General features: G+C 40.7%; 1 protein-coding gene and 1 pseudogene across 1 annotated transcript in view; both read right to left on the bottom strand.

Moving 5' to 3' along the window:
- PTCHD1 (patched domain containing 1) overlaps window positions 1-17,945 on the bottom strand; it is a 65,907-nt gene that overhangs the window by 34,717 nt on the left and 13,245 nt on the right. The gene's annotated exons all lie outside the window — the stretch shown is intronic.
- Window positions 14,390-14,859, bottom strand: LOC129025392 (protein Hikeshi-like; annotated as a pseudogene).

The following is a 17,945-nucleotide window of genomic DNA, read 5'->3' as shown; positions in this document are numbered from 1 at the left end:
TAGCTGATGCGTGGCTTTTCACTTTTGTGTATGCACACTTCTAAACTGCAGTCATAGACTATACAAGCACAGAAGTTCCTGGCCAATTGCTTTAAGTTCCTCTGCAGCAGATGCAGTTGGCACCCTGCTCATATCCTCTAGCCCTTATCTCTTGAGAGCACACCTGCCCGACTTCAAATGCCAGCACCCACACTTCTTTGTCACAGAGCCCACTTCACCATCTGCTTGGCAGGCCAGAAGTGCTGGGGAATTAACACTCCTTAGGAGCATCCCTCAACCAATGACAGATGGCACTTGGCCTATAAATACCCAGCTCCCTCCCCATGGGTGGGATCACTTTGGGGTGAGTGTGTTTTAAGCTGGTTCCCAGAGCTTCCCTATGTGTGATTGTGCTCTAGTTGCCCACAGAAGTGGCCTGCTTAATTTTAGGCCTGTTTTAGGATTGGCTTCTGAAACACAAACTAAGAAAATGTCCAATAATGCTCATAGCCTCCGGAATCAGAGTTTCCTAGTGTCCTCAAAACACTAAGCCATTCTAAAACCAACTCACCAACGTCTTGTATTATTTTCACACAGCCATATTTGAATACACAACACTCAACCCTTAGGGAATAAAGCTAGGATCTTGTGAGCTTCTCTTCATACTCAATCTTTTGATGGTAGGCACATTTTTATGATGATGAACACAGTAGGTATGCAATAAATATTTCTCCAAGTGGCCCAAACAAGTTCACGAGTGTAGATGGCCTGATGCTGTCAACTGCACTTCACTCTCATTTGGGACACAGTCCAATCTTTTCATTAAGGCTTAAAGCTAATCACATGTTGGGTCTAGGGTATACTGGTGATGAGAATGTACCGTTAACTCTTCAAGAAGTGCTTAGACCTGCATCCTGCCAGGAATGGAGAGCTGTGAGATGGCATGATCTCTTCTTTTTCTTCTGGCTGATGATAAAGGAAGCAGGCATTTATTTGGCTTTTACTTTATTCGGAATAAAAGCTTAGAGACATCGTTAGAAGCCTCTTTGCAACCTTCCGGATCATCTGAACAGGTAAGGTCTCAGGCTTCAGTGTTCTCTGTTTACAGCAAATGCTGGAATATTGCCCAAGTTGGATGAAAGTCCCTATCTTTACATTTCTGGATTTCTGCTGTTATGGCAGTAGGTGTGTGGGAGAGACAGCTGATGTGTTCACTGGATTCCTTCCCAGGCAGTGATGTGCCTGGGGAGTATGTGCTGATGGAGACAAATTCTCCATGCATCGGCATTGCTGCCAGTACAGGTGCTGAAAGTCCCCACGATGGCAGTGAGTTGGATGTCATTAAAACTGGGCTGATTTGTCTGCCAAGATTCAGGCTGCCTTTCTTCTTCTTGGTACTCACCATTGTTGGATGTTCTGCACTGCTGGGATGGTAGTCTAACTCTTCCACCTTACTGACAGGGTCACTGAATAGGGTGTGTGTGTGTGTGTGTGTGTGTGTGTGTCTCTACACTCTTCATAATTAAGGTGTAATTTATATACAGTACAGTGTGCAAATGTTAGGTGCATATTTAATGAATTTTTATACATAGATACATATAAACATTGCTCAGATCAAGACATAGCATATTTACAGTACCCAGAGGGCCCTCTCATGTCCTTTCCCAGTCAATATCCCCACTATCCCCAGAGGAAAGCTATTCTGACTCTATCAACTTCAGCTAGTCTTGCTTATTCTTCAGCTTCCTAAAAATTGAATCATGTAGAATGCGCTCTTCTGTGTCTGCCATCTTCTACTTAACTGGCCTGTGAGATTTATCCATGTTGTTGTGCTTATCGGTACTCTGTTATTTTTATTTATTTTTGCCGTGTAGTATTCCACTGTGTGAAAATACCACAATTTACTTTTCCATTCTCCTGTTGGTGGACTTTTGGGTTGTTTCCAGTTTGGTTGTTCTTTAATTAAAACTGCTATAAACTTTCTTTTAGATAGCCTTTGGTAGACATATGCACTCCCTTCTTTGTTAAATGTTGAACAGTCAGTTCTATAATAAAAATAGCTTGACTTCCATTCCAAGATGGCCGAATAGGAACAGCTCTGGTCTGCAGCACACAGCGCCATCGACGCAGAAGACGGATGATTTCTGCATTTCCAACTGAGGTACCTGGTTCATCTCACTTGGACTGGTTGGACAGTGGGTGCAGCCCACAGAGGGTGAGCTGAAGCAGGGCGGGGCATCGCCTCACCCGGGAAGCGCAAGGGGTCAGGGGATTTCCCTTTCCTACCCAAGGGAAGCCATGAAGGACTGTACCTGGAAAATCGGGACACTCCCGCCGAAATACTGCACTTTTCCAACAGTCGTAGCAAATGGCACACCAGGAGATTATGTCTCACGCCTGGCTCGGCAGGTCCCATGCCCATGGAGCCTTGCTCACTGCTAGCACAGCAGTCTGAGATCCACCTGCAAGGCAGCAGCCTGGCAGGGGGATGGGCGTCCACCACTGCTGAGGCTTGAGTAGGTAAACAAAGCGGCCCTGGAAGCTCAAACTGGGCGGAGCCCACCGCAGCTCAGCAAGGCCTGTTGCCTCTGTAGATTCCACCTTTGGGGGCAGGGCATAACTGAATAAAAGGCAGCAGACAGCTTCTGCAGACTTAAACGTACCTGACTGACAGCTCTGAAGAGAGCAGTGGTTCTCCCAGTACGTTGTTCGAGCTCTGAGAATAGAAAGACTGCCTCTTCAAGTGGGTCCCTGACCCCCGTGTAGCCTAACTGTTAGACACCACCCAGTGGGGGCCGACTGACACCTCACACATGCGGGTGGTCCTCTGGGATGAAGCTTCCAGAGGAAGGATCAGGCAGCAATATTTGCTGTTCTGCTGCGTCTGCTGGTGATACCCAGGCAAACAGGGTCTGGAGTGGACCTCCAGCAAACTCCAACAGACCTGCAGCTGAGGGACCTGACTGTTAGAAGGAAAACTAACAAACAGAAAGGAATAACATCAAAATCAACAAAAAGGACATCCACAACAAAACCCCATCTGTAGGTCACCAACATTAAAGACCGAAGGTAGATAAAACAACAAAGATGGGGAGAAACCAGAGCAGAAAAGCTGAAAATTTTAAAAACCAGAGTGCCTCTCCTCCTCCAAAGGATCACAGCTCCTCGCCCGCAACGGAACAAAGCTGGACGGAGAACAGCTTTGACGAGCTGACAGAAGTAGGCTTCAGGAGGTCGGTAATAACAAACTTCTCCGAGCTAAAGGAGGATGCTGGAACCCACTGCAAGGAAGCTAAAAACCTTGAAAAAAGATTAGATTAATGGTTAACTAGAATAAACAGTGTAGAGAAGACCTTAAATGACCTTATGGAGCTGAAAACCATGGCACGAGAACTATGTGACGCATGTACAAGCTTCAATAGCCAATTTGATCAAATGGAAGAAAGGGTATTAGTGATTGAAGATCAAATTAATGAAATAATGTGAGAAGAGAAGTTTAGAGAAAAAAGAGAAAAAGAAACGAACAAAGCCTTCAAGAAATATGGGACCATGTGAAAAGACCAAATCTACGTTTGATTGGTGTACCTGAAAGTGATGGGGAGAATGGAACCAAGTTGGAAAACACTCTTCAGGATATTAACCAGTAGAACTTCCCTAACCCAGCAAGGCAGACTAACATTCAAATTCAGGAAATACAGAGAATGCCACAAAGATACTCCTCAAGAAGAGCAACCCCATGACCCATAATTGTCAGATTCTCCAAGGTTGAAATGAAGGAAAAAATGTTAAGGGCAGCCAGAGAGAAAGGTCGGGTTACCCACAAAGGGAAGCCCATCAGACTATCAGCAGATCTCTCAGTAGAAACTCTGCAAGCCAGAAGAGAGTGAAGGCCAATATTCAACATTCTGAAAGAAAAGAATTTTCAACCCAGAATTTCATCTCCAGCCAAACTAAGCTTCATAAGTGAAGGAGAAATAAAATCCTTTACAGACAAGCAAAGGCTGAGAGATTTTGTTACCCCCAGGCCTGCCTTACAAGAGCTCCTGAAGGAAGCATTAAACATGGAAAGGAACAAACGGTACCAGCCAATGCAAAAACATGCCAAATTGTAAAGACCATTGATGCTAGGAAGAAACTGCATCAACTAATGGGCAAAATAACCAGCTAATATCAGAATGACAGGATCAAATTCACACATAACAATATTAACCTTAAATGTAAATAGGCTAAATGCTCCAATTAAAAGACACAGACTGGCAAATTGGATAAGGAGTCAAGGCCCATCAGTGTGCTGTATTCAGGAGACCCATCTCACGTGCAGAGACACACATAGGCTCAAAATAAAGGGATGGAGGAAGATCTACCAAGCAAATGGAAAACAAAAAAAGGCAGGGGTTGCAATCCTAGTCTCTGATAAAGCAGAGTTTAAACCAACAAAGATCAAAAGAGACAAAGAAGGCCATTACATAATGGTAAAGGTATCAATTCAACAAGAAGAGTTAACTATCCTAAATATATATGCACCCAATACAGGAGCATGCAGATTCATATGCCAAGTGCTTAGAGACCTAGAAAGAGACTTAGACTCCCACACAATAATAAGGGGAGACTTTAACATCATTCTGTCAATATTAGATAGATCAACGAGAAAGTAGGTTAACATGGATATCCAGGAATTGAACTCAGCTCTGCATCAAGCAGACCTAACAGACACCTACAGAACTCTCTATCCCAAATCAACAGAATATACATTCTTCTCAGCACCACATCACACTTATTCCAAAATTGACTACATAGTTGGAAGTAAAGCACTCCTCAGCAAATGTAAAAGAATAGAAATCACAACAAACTGTGTCTCAGACCACAGTGCTATCAAATTAGAACTCAGGATTAAGAAACTCACTCAAAACCGCACAACTACATGGAAACTGAACAACCTGCTCCTGAACGACTACTGGGTAAATAACGAAATGAAGGCAGAAATAAAGATGTTCTTTGAAACCAATGAGAACAAAGACACAACATACCAGAATCTCTGGGACACATTTAAAGCAGTGTGTAGAGGGAAATTTATATCACTAAATGCCCACAAGAGAAAGCAGGAAAGATGTAAAATCAACACCCTAACATCACAATTAAAAGAACTAGAGTAGCAAGAGCAAACACATTCAAAAGCTAGCAGAAGGCAAGAAATAACTAAGATCAGAGCAGAACTGAAGGAGAGAGAGACACAAAAAACCCTTCAAAAAAGCAATGAATCCAGGAGCTGTTTTTTTTAAAAGATCAATAAAATAGATAGACCACTAGCAAGACTAATAAAGAAGAAAAGAGAGAAGAATCAAATAGATGCAATAAAAAATGATTAAGGTGATATCACCACCGATCCCACAGAAATACAAACTACCATCAGAGAATATTATAAACATCTCTACACAAATAACCTAGAAAATCTAGAAGAAATGGATAAATTCCTGGACACATACACCCTCCCAAGACTAAACTAGGAAGAAGTTGAATCTCTGAATAGACCAATAACAGGCTCTGAAACTGAGGCAATAATTAATAGCCTACCAACCAAAAAAAGCCCAGGAACAGAGGGATTCACAGCTGAATTCAACCAGAGGTACAAAGAAGAGCTGGTACCATTCCTTCTGAAACTATTCCTGTCAATGAAAAAGAGGGCATCCTCCCTAACTCATTTTATGAGGCCAGCATCATCCTGATACCAAAGCCTGGCAGAGACACAACAAAAAAAGAGAATTTTAGATAAATATCCCTGATGAACTGCGATGCAAAAATCCTCAATAAAATACTAGCAAACTGAATCCAGCAGCACATCAAAAAGCTTATCCACCATAATCAAGTGGGCTTCATCCCTGGGATGCAAGGCTGGTTCAATATACGCAAATCAATAAACGTAATGCATCACATAAACAGAACCATTGACAAAAATCACATGATTGTCTCAATAGATGCAGAAAAGGCCTTCCACAAAAGTCAACAGCCCTTCATGCTAAAAACTCTCAATAAAGTAGGTATTGATGGAAAGTACCTCAAAATAATAAGAGCTATTTATGATAAACCCACAGCCAATATCATACTGAATGGGCAAAAACTAGAAGTATTCCCTTTGAAAACTGGCACAAGACAGGGATGCTCTCTCTCAGCACTCCTATTCAACATAGTGTTGGAAGTTCTGGCCAGGGCAATCAGGCAGGAGAAAGAAATAAAGGGTATTCAATTAGGAAATGAGCAAGTCAAATTGTCCCTGTTTGCAGATGACATGATTGTATATTTAGAAAATCCCATCGTCTCAGCCCTAAATCTCCTTAAGCTGATAAGCAACTTCAGCAAAGTCTCAGGATACAAAATCAGTGTGCAAAAATCACAAGCATTCCTATACACTAATATCAGACAAACAGAGAGCCAAATCATGAGTGAACTCCCATTCACGATTGCTACAAAGAGAATAAAACACCTAGGAATCCAACTTACAAGGGATGTGAAGGACCTCTTCAAGGAGAACTCCAAACCATTGCTCAGTGAAATAAAAGAGGACACAAACAAATGGAAGAACATTTCATTCTCATGGATAGGAAGAATTAATATTGTGAAAATGGCCATACTGCCCAAGGTAATTTATAGATTCAATGCCATCCCCATCAAGCTACCAATGACTTTCTTCTCAGAATTGGAAAAAACTACTTTAAAGTTCATAGGGAACCAAAAAAGAGCCCGCATTGCCAAGTCAATCCTAAGCCAAAAGAACAAAGCTGCAGGCATCACGCTACCTGACTTCAAACTATATTACAAGGCTACAGTAGCCAAAACAGCATGGTACTGGTACCAAAACAGAGATATAGACCAATGGAACAGAGTAGAGGCCTCAGAAATAACACCACACATCTACAACCATCTGATCTTTGACAAACCAGACAAAGACAAGAAATGGGGAAAGGATTCCCTATTTAATAAATGGTGCTGGGAAAACTGGCTAGTCATATGTAGAAAGCTGAAACTGGATCCCTTCCTTACACCTTATACAAAAATTAACTCAAGTTGGATTAAAGACTTAAATGTTAGACCTAAAACCATAAAAACCCTTGAAGAAAACTTAGGCAATACCAATCAGGACATGGGCAGGGGCAAGGACTTCGTGGCTTAAACACCAAAAGTGATGGCAACAAAACCCGAAATAGACAAATGGGATCTAATTAAACTAAAGAGCTTCTGCACAGCAAAAGAAACTACCATCAGAGTGAACAGGCAACCTACAGAATGGGAGAAAAGTTTTGCAATCTACCCATCTGACAAAGGGCTAATATCCAGAATCTACAAGGGACTTAAATAAATTTTGAAGAAAAAAACAACCCCATCAAAAAGTGGGCAAAGGATGTGAACAGCCACCTCTCAAAAGAAGACATTTATGTAGCCAACAGACACATGAAAAAATGCTCATCATCACTGGTCATCAGACAAATGCAAATCAAAACCACAATGAGATACCATCTCACACCAGTTAGAATGGCGATCATTAAAAAGTCAGGAAACAACAGGTGCTGGAGAGGATGTGGAGAAATGGGAATGCTTTTACACTGTTGGTGGGAGTATAAACTAGTTCAACCATTGTGGAATACAGTGTGGTATTTCCTCAAGGATCTAGAGGTAGAAATACCATTTGACCCAGCCATCCCATTACTGGGTATATACCCAAAGGATTATAAATCATGCTACTATAAAGGCACATGCACACGTACGTTTATTGAGGCACTATTCACAACAGCAAAGACTTGGAACCAACCCAAATGTCCATCAATGATAGACTGGATTAAGAAAATGTGGCACATATACACCATGGAATACTATGGAGCCACAAAAAAGGATGAGTTCATGTCCTTTGTAGGGACATGGATGAAGCTGGAAACCATCATTCTGAGCAAACTATCACAAGGACAGAAAACCAAACACCGCATGTTCTCACTCATAGGTGAGAATTAAACAATGAGAACACTTGGACACAGGGTGGGAACATCACACACCGGGGCCTGTCATGGGGTGGGGGGCTAGGGGATGGATAGCATTGGTAGGAATACCTAATGTAAATGACGGTCTGATGGGTGCAGCGAAGTCAGCATGGCACGTGTATACCTATGTAACTAGCCTGCACGTTGTGCACATGTATCCTAGAACTTAAAGTATAACAATAATAATAATAAAAAAGCTCTGGTGTGTGTTGGTAAATACCCCACCATGGCCATTTTTCTTCTACCAAGGGAGTGGGAGTTTGGAAAAGATGTGGCCATTCAGCTTTCAGGAGTCAGTAGGAGCCAGCCCCAGCACATCACTGGGTATATAGACTCATGAGTGGAATTTTGGGATCACAGAGTAGGCATATATTTAGTTTAAGTTTCCCAAAGTGATCATAACATTTTACAGTCTCAGCAGCAATGTACGAGACTTCCAGTTACCCCAAATTCTTAGCAACACTTGGTATCGCCAGTCTGTTTAATTTTTTACCATCCTGATGGGTGTGTACTGGTATCTCATTTTGATTTTAATTCACATTTCCATGATGTCTGAAACTAGGCACCTTTCCACATGCTCATTAGTGCTGTGGCTATCTTCTTTTCTAAAGTACCTGATCAAGCCTTTTGCCCCTTGGATATTAGGCTGTTTTGTCTTTTCCTTACTGTTCTGTTGGAGAATATCTAACTTCAAGACTAGTAAGCTAAACTGTAAACACTGCAAGAAAGAAGAGCCCCAGAGGCAGCCTGGTATGGTAGAAAGAGTCTGACACTTAAGTCATACAGGCTTGTATTCATATCAAACTAAGTTAGTCACTTCCTGATGACCTTGAGCAAGTGACCCTTCTGGAGCATCAGCTTCTCCATCATCAAAATGGGATTACTGTCTTGTAGTGTTGTTGGCTCCCGAATGAGACAACATAGATGAAATGCGTGGCAGAAAAGCCCATCACAGGTGTTCAGCACTCTTCAGCACTCCTCTGTGCATTGAGAAACAGTTCCCCATCTCAATCAGAAAATGTAGCTGGCACCTTCACCCAAAAGTTGCTATTTGTGAAGTGCATGATGGTTTTAATTTAATGCCTGGAAATCCCATATTTGTCCTGGCTGTCTAGTGGCGTTGTCATAGAGCAACTGCCTCTCTCATGATGTGAGGGTGGTATTCTTTTTGAGAAGCAGCACTTCTCTTTTTGTTGGAGGTACAATGGCAAGGTTTACTGGATGTGATATTCTGCAGTGACTTATTTGACGTGAGGTAGGAAGGGATTTACAGGGCACTCTTTAGAGCCCTGTCCTCTATTCTGGGGAGAAAGCTGGTGCGAATCAGCACTAATAAGAAACTGGGGCTGTTTCTGAAAGGGCTGCAGAGTGAGCAGCCAAGCTGTAGTCCCCTGCCCTCCCTTGTAGGAGTTTGGACTTGTGAGAAGTGATGGGCTTAGCTTAGGCATAACCTCCTCCAGGAAGCCTTCTCTAGACATGCATTTTAGATCCTCCCTGGTTCCCAGGGTGTATACACATCTGTTTCATCACTTGCAATATTATAATGGCATCTTCTTTCAGCTCTTTGAAGAAAGGAACTGAATCTTGTTATTTGTTATATCCCCGCTCCCAGCACAGTGCATTTGGAGAGTAGGCACACAATACTCAAGATAGAAACATTCTGGACAAGCCAACATACTCTTGTACAATCTCCTTGGCATCACCAGCATGCATTAAACAGCTTCCCCTTGCATGTCCTGAAACCTTGTTAAATATTGAGAAGTGATTAAGCAAAAGTACTATCTAATTCTGAAAGACTCGAGAAAAAAAGGAAAACAAGCAAACAAAAAAGCAAACAAACAAGAGGAAACAGAACATGTGGGAAAGGATCATTGTTAAAATAAGTGTATATATTTTATGTTTGTAAAAGTAAAGATACTGTGGCAGTTTAAAAACAAAACCAAACCAGAAAGTATAGGAACGCTTTTGCAGCCCAGCTCTCAAGGGAATACACAGGCAGATATTAATATATGCATTTGTAAAATGGCTAGCACACTGGAATGAGAATAAAATATTTAAAAATTCTCAGTCTATCATTTCTTCTCTCCTTTTCCAGGCTGAAGTAGCTTTACCAGAATCAATTTAAACCAGCCTGCAGATCTCAAACTAAGTTTGGGTTCACTTAAGAAATTGATGAGCTTAGGTGTTACTCTTTTACCTTGTAAATAACATAGCTCATAGAAAGCTGAGACATAATGTAATAGAAGAACCTGGAACATAGCAGTAGCCCTGACATGCCACCTTAATGTTTTCTATCTCACACTAACCACTTAAAATAATTGTTAAAATCTGTGATGTGCTTATATTATAAGGTGCTTATGCATTATTATAATTGCTATGAGAGGGCTTTGTAACTTTTTTCCGTTGAAAAGGAGCAAAAACATCCTAAAAGGGAAAAAAGTGAAATGCTAAAGAGCAGACCATTTTGAGGTGGAAACATTTTCATGGTGCTTTGCACACAATTTTATAAAGAGAGACCCCAATAGGCGGCAACCAACTCTCAGTAGGGAAACCTCTGATTGTTTTTTTCAGGCAGAGACTGGTGGCTTTGGCAGATCACCCTGTAAAAGACAGTGTGTCAGTCATTGGCTGCTTTCAACGTGTGAATCTGATGGTAGGGTGCACACTCACAGGACACCTTCCATGGAATCTCGGGGTCTATTAGCAGTGAGTGCTGAGGAAAGTTTGCTGTGCCTGCTGCCCTGCTGCCCCAGTGGGCGGGGAGCAGGAGCAACCGCACTCCATACCTGTTGCAGCAATTGGCTGGCTCCTCCCTACCCCCTCCCCCAAAAAAAGCCTTACATGAATAAAAGCAAACCTACACAAATGAAAGATTTCCCTGGAGAAAGATGGGAACAGTGTCTGGGTGGACTTTAGGAGACAACTTGGGGGGGGATTTCCGAAATATGCAGAATGGCTAGCAGCAGTTAAAAAAAAATAAGAATTTTGGCCGGGTGCGGTGGCTCACGCCTGTAATCCCAGCACTTTGTGAGGCCGAGGCGGGCTGATCACGAGGTCAAGAGATTGAGACCATCCTGGCCAAGATGGTGAAACCCTGTCTCTATTAAAAATACAAAAATTAGCTGGGCGTGGTGGCAGGCGCCTGTAGTCCCAGCTACTCGGAGGCTGAGGCAGGAGAATAGATTGAACCTGGGAGGGCAGTGAGCTGAGATGGTGCCACTGCACTCCAGCCTGGGAGACAGAGCGAGACTCCGTCCCAAAAAAAAAAAAAAAAAGAAAAAAAGAATTTCACCTTGTTCCCAAGCCATTCTAGCCCAGCTTCCTGAGGATTTCTTTATATATATACATATATATTTTTGTACTTCAAATTTTGGGATTGACAAGAAAGTTGTGTGTTTCTCTCTCTCTGTGTGTGTGTGTGTGTGCGTGTGCGTGTGTAAAACAAGCTGAGGTTATGTTTACATGGCACAAACAACTGAACTTTTTTTTTTTTTTTAAATCTGTTTGTCTAGACAGGCCATGGGAAGACAGATAAGTTGCAAGGATTATGGCTTTACACATGTTAACTCAAAGTTTTGTGACTTTTCTCAACATAAAACAAATGGACAAGGAAGGGCGACCTCTCTAATTTTTCCAGGCTGTACCTTTGCTACCTCCTCCTCATCCATGCTGGTTCCTGGAATAGTTGATTAAAAACCTATGAGGCTTGCTCTGCACTTCCCGCTTCCTCGGCCTGAGTCTGTGATCCAGCCCCTCTAAATCCTCATCATTTGAACCACCTGAGGAACTTTACAAACTCAGATACCTGGGCCCACCCTCATACCATTAAATCAGAAACTGTTGGTGAGGGTTTAGATATCTGTATTTTAAAAAGCTTCCCAGAAGACTATAACGCACAGCCAAGATTGAGAACCCTTGCATCATTCATAAAATCTTGTTGATTTTGCCTCCCAAATCTCTCAAATCCATCCTCTCCTACTCCATTTCCATCACTCCTGATTTGGTTTCTAGCCCTTATAATCTATGAGGATGGCAGAAACAGCTTCCTAACTTAGCTTTTTTTGCTTTCAATCTACCCTTCATATGCCACCAGACTTATTTTTCTAAAACACAAATCCAAATCTGTGTTTCCTCTGCTTTAAACCCTTTAATGGCTCCCCTACGAATAAATGATGGAGCCCGTGTACATCTTAGATGATGATGGAAAGCAGCTCCTCTTCATCTTAGGTAGGATCTCTTAGCTTACGTTTTTTTTTTTGTTTTTTTTTTTTTGAGACAGAGTTTTGCTGTTGTTTCCCAGGCTGGAGTGCATTGGCGCGACCTCCGCTCACCGCAACCTCCACCTCCTGAGTTCAAGCGATTCTCCTGCCTCAGCCTCCCGCGTAGCTGGGATTATAGGCATGCACCACCACACCCGGCTAATTTTGCATTTTCTTTAGTAGAGACGGGGTTTCTCCATGTTGGTCAGGCTGGTCTCGAACTCCGAACCTCAGGTGATACGCCTGCCTCGGCCGCCCAAAGCGCTGGGATTACAGGCATGAGCCACTGTGCCCGGCCTAGCTTACATTTTTTCAAAAAAACTTTTTATTTAAGACTCATGAGAAGTTGCAAATTAGTTTACAGTTCCCATGTATCCCTTACTCAGCTTCCCCTAATATCTTTCATTACCATAGTAAATTAGCAAAACCACAAAACTGACTTTGGTCAGTGTGACAGGCCTTATTTGGATTTCACCAGTTTTTATATGCATTCTTTTTTGTGTGTATATAGAATACAATGAGATTTTATCACTTGCGCTTAATACAGTTGTAAAATGATCTCTTTTTCTATCTAGCAGCCGTTCCTAACTCTAACCGTGCATTAGAATTTCCTAGGGGAGCTTCAAATAAGTACCTAAGTTTGGGCCCCACTTTAGACCATGCTTTAGTCTAGCGCTTCTCAGACTTTTAAGATGTGTAGAAATCAACTAAGGATCTTGTTAAAATGCAGATTCTGATTTAGTAGGTCTGGGTGAAGCCTGAGAGTCTGCAGTTCTAATAGGGTCCCAGGCGACTGCTAGTGCTACTGATGCTGCCAATCTGTGGAGTGTATTTGGAGTAGGCCACTGTTTTTAGACCAATAAAATGAGAATCCATGGGTTTAAGGCTTGCGTAGTACATTTGAGTTACTACGGTGATTCTAATATGTAGCCAGGGTTGAGAACCACTGAGATATGTGATGAAATGTAAAGGCTGTGTGATCCTCGGAGGTCACACCATCCCAACCTCTATTTAAACCATTCTAGGTCATTCCAGTCTCCTCTGATGAGCTATTCAAATGCCAAATAATTCTTGGAGTTAATAATTCTTTCTTACTTTATAATCCATATTCTTCTTCTGAAATTTAAATATACCCTATGTGAACTCTCTCAACAAACTTCCACTTCAATTTCTTCGCTGTACTTTTGCTCATCTTGAGATAAAAGGGAAGGAGAGACTGTCCCTTTGCTTTCATACTCAAATTCTGTAAAAGAGATTGCTTCCACATTAGGACCTAGCCTCTTCTCATTCCCTTGTCAATTGGTCGCCAAGCTCACAGATATTAGAATGTTCTTTCTTTAGCACTCGACAAGACTCATTTTCAGCTGCTGACCTTGTTTTCCATCTTCCAGAGCAAACCCCAGCCAGATGGGAATTACCAACTTGCTGCCACCATATAAATACCTAAACCTACTCCCCTTCTTGCCCTCCTGTGAAAATCAAGGCCATGGCTCTCTCTCTTTTTAAGGTCAATAGCTTTCACTGGGTTTTATCTTTCCTTTCCTTCTTTCTAGTACAGTTCATTCCTTCTTCTCCCATGTCCTCAAACTCTACTAATTCTTTCCCATGGGCTTTAAAATATTTTCACGTCTCTTCCATATTTTAAAAAAGGCCTCATTAACCCCATGTCCTTTCCACCTTCTGCCACATCTCCCCTTCTTTAATAAACCCTTTACATTTGATGTCTCCAACTATACCTCAAAGAGTGATTTGTGCTTGCTAACTTTATTTCCTCACCTCCCACTCACTTCTCAAACCACTACAGTCTAGATTCTATCCTAGCGCTGAACCAAAACTCAACAATGAGTTCTAAGAAGATAAATTCAATGGCTACTTTTTAAATCTTCATTTCCTTAAACTCTGAGCAGAGGCACACAGTTAAGTCAATAATAAAATGTCAAGGGAGTACCTAAAAATATCTTGAGATGGTTAAGCATTTTTTTTCAGTTTTCAATGTTTTAAATTTTTAATAAAGATTTTAATTAAGCTTCAGTCACTAAGAAGTTTTTAAACCTAGGTTTCATGATTCTTTGACTTCATACTTCTTAAATGGAGTCAGTTATCTTCAAAACATGACAAATTTCAGAATCCATTAAAAATTATTTTATTCAAATTATGTTTTCCAAAAGAGAGGGTTCTGTGGTAGTCATCTTTGAAAGTTTTCATACCATTTCAGAAACACATTTTGTAGAATGAACATTTCATATAGGCTTGGTGTCATCTGGGCCTGAGAGACAGCAAACGATGAAGCAAAGTTGTATAAGTTGTCCAACATCTTTTGCGTGAACAGAGTGAATGAGTCAACTGAGAATACAGCGGCATTACCTACAGGAGTCTGCTGAGCCATACTGTCCAATGATTCCACCGAAATTCCTATCTGCGCAACAGATGGAGTTTGGACAATATTCATGGCTCCAAAAGGATGTTGGCTTCCTCCTCCAGATTTAAGACCTGAAATTTTGAAGATGGCACTTGGTTTCCCATACTGGCATCCCATTTGAATCAGGATAAGAAAAATAGACAGAGCCTACTGGATTCCCATGAAAATGGAATCCATATTTTCATGGGAATACAGCAGGCTTTGGTAAGGCCTGAGCATGGTTTCTTCACTGCTGCATCCTCTACTATATGCCCGGCAAACAAAAGTACTCAGTAAATATTTGTAATTTGACTGAAACCCTTTCTTTCTCCCATAATGAATTACATGACTCAACTCTTTCCTCTCCTCGTATCTTTCGACCTAGCTCTTCTCAGTGTTCTTCTGACTTCTCTACCTTTGCCCTATTTGTAAATTTGATGTTACTCATGACTATCTTTGGCACTTCTGATCTTGTCATAACAGAATATATTCTTCGCGGGCAATGAATTCCACCTCCATGGTTTGACTTGTCACCTGTACACTGACCAATCTCCAGTTCACAACACTTTATCTCTTCTTCAAACTCCGGATCTTAATTTCCATCTGCCTCCTGAAGATCTGCAAATAAATGGTATGGGAGTATTGCCACTGGCATATATACAACAGCTGGATCCTTTTCTCCAAATTTGTTCTTCCACCTGTTTCCTGTAATGGTTAACACAGCATCATCCTCTTTCTACTCACCCAGCTGGGAAACTTCTAAGCCAACGTCACCCTTTTCCCTTTGATGACTCCCAGATCCAGTGATCTTGAAGTCTTATTAATTCTATTTCCCAATCTTTGGGCTGGTATTTTCAGTGTATGTTCTGAAGCACATTAGGTTCTTGGGATGTTGATAGGGGCCACCAAAAAAGTAAAAAATATTTATCTCAAATAGATTTGAGAAATGCCAAACTGGACAGAGTTAAATAGGTTTCTTTACAGAGGTACTTTTTAGAGCTTTTACTATGATAACGTGCATGCAATATGAGGATCTGATATGGGGGTACCACATCTATTGTTTGCCAAAGTTATTTGGCCACAGAGCTTTTTTTTTTTTTTTTTTTTTTTTTTTTTTTTTTTTTTAAGAGCACTAAAGGGAGCTTTCCTAGAACACATTTTGGAAAATGGTGGTCTGATCTATGTCCTTTCTTCTCTTTCTGCAGCTATTGTATTCCAAGCCTTCTGTCTGCAGACTTTAACAGCTCCTTGGGTGCACAGAAGGCATCTCCCTATCTCCAGTGTCTTGCTTCTCCTATTTAACCCCTACAATTCTGTAAGAGGTACCCTTATTAGAGTTGGATCATGTATCTTCCCAGAGTAGTAGACATGCTGTCCCTTACTCTTTCCTGATTATCTATATCCTTACTTATTTTCTGCCTGTTTTTTTTTAATCCATTACTGACAGAGGAATGTTGAAGTCTCCAATATAATAGTGGATTTGTCTATTTCTCCTTTCAGTTCTATCAGTTCTTGCCTCATGTATTTTGATTCTCTGTTGTTAAGTACATACATATTTAGGATTGTTGTATCTTCTTGGAGAATTGATCCCTTTATAATTAGGTAATACCCCTCTTTATTCCTGATAATTGTTCTTGTTCTGATGTTAGCTTCGTCTGAAATGAACATAGCTACTCTAGCTTTCTCTTGGTTAGCAGAATTAGCATGGTATATCTTTCCCCATCCCTTTACTTTTAACTGTATGACTCTTTATATTTAAAGTGGGTTTCTTATAGACAATATAATTAGGTCTTTCTTTTTCCATAATCCACTTTGACAGTCATCATCTTTTACTTTGTATATTTATACCATTCACACTTAAAGTGATCATTGATATAATTAGGTTAATATCTACCATGGTGGTAACCGTTCTTTTTTTTTTGCATTTGTTCCTGTTTTTTTTTTTTTTACCTCCTCTTTTTCTGCCTTCTCTGGTTTTAATTGAGCATTTTATCTCCTTCGTTGCTATATCAATTTTACTTCTTTAAAAAAATTTTTAGTGGTTGCCCTAGCACTTACAATATACATTTATACCTAATTTAAGTTCAACTTTAAACAATACTGCTTTATATGTGGTGCATTTATAACAGGGTATTCCCAATTCCTCCCTCACATGCCTTGTGACATGGCTGCCATTCATTTCACTTATCCATGTTATAATCATCCAATATATTGTTACCATTATTGATTTAAATGAAGTTATGTTTCAGATCTATTAAGAGTAAGAAAAATAAAAATATTTCAGTTCAGCTTCATTTATTCCTTCTCTAATACTCTTCTTTATGTAGATCTGAGTTTCTGACCTATATAATTTTCCTTTTTCTTGAACAACTTCTTATAACACTTTTTGCGGGACAACACTGCTGGCGATGAATTCACTCAGTTTCTGTCTGAGAAAGTCTTTATATCTCCCTCACTTTGAAGCATAATTTTGCCGGCTATTGTATTTTAGGTTGATTTTTTTTTTTTTTTCATTTTAACCCTTTAACTGTTTATCTTCATTCTCTTCTTGCAATTTTTTCTCTGATAACTCTAATGTAATTCTTTTCCCTGTTCCTCTATTTATAAGGTGTCCCCCCGACCCTGGCTTCTTTCAAGATTTCCTCTTTGTCTTTGGTTTTCTGTAGTTTGATTATGATACACCTAAGTGTGGTTTTATGAGTACTTATCTGTCTTGGTGTTCTTTGAGCTACCTGGATCTGTGGTTTGGTGTCTTTAATTTTAGAAAGTTTTTGGCCATTGTTACTTCAAACGTCTTCTGTTTCATTCTTCTTCTGGTATTCCAATTGTGTGTATGTCATATATTTTGATAACCCTGTCTCACAATTTTTAGATGTTCCATTTGGGGTTTTTTTTTTCTCTTTTAACTCTTTGTGTTTCAGTTTGTGATGTTTCTATTGCCCTATATTCAAGCTCACTGATTCTTTCCTTGGCAGTTAAGTCTACTGATGAGTTCATCAAAGCCTTTCTTCATTTCTGTTCCAGTATTTACCTCTAGCATTTCCTTTTGATTCATCCTGAGAGTTTCCACTTCTCTGCTTATATTACCCATGTGGTCTTGATGTCTACTTTTTCCACTAAAGCTCTTAACATATTAATCATTGTTACTTTATTTTTTTGAGACAGGATCTCACTCTGTTACCCAGGCTGGAATGTAGTGGTGTGATCAAAGCTCACTGCAGCCTCGAACTCCTGGGCTCAAATGACCCTCCTGTCTCAGCTTCCCAAGAATCTAGGACTACAGGC

This window comes from Pongo pygmaeus, chromosome X (assembly GCF_028885625.2).
Source record: "Pongo pygmaeus isolate AG05252 chromosome X, NHGRI_mPonPyg2-v2.0_pri, whole genome shotgun sequence".
Taxonomy (NCBI): Eukaryota; Metazoa; Chordata; class Mammalia; order Primates; family Hominidae; genus Pongo; species Pongo pygmaeus.
Note: the sequence above shows the minus strand (reverse complement) of the source record. Positions and strands in the feature narration are given on the sequence as shown.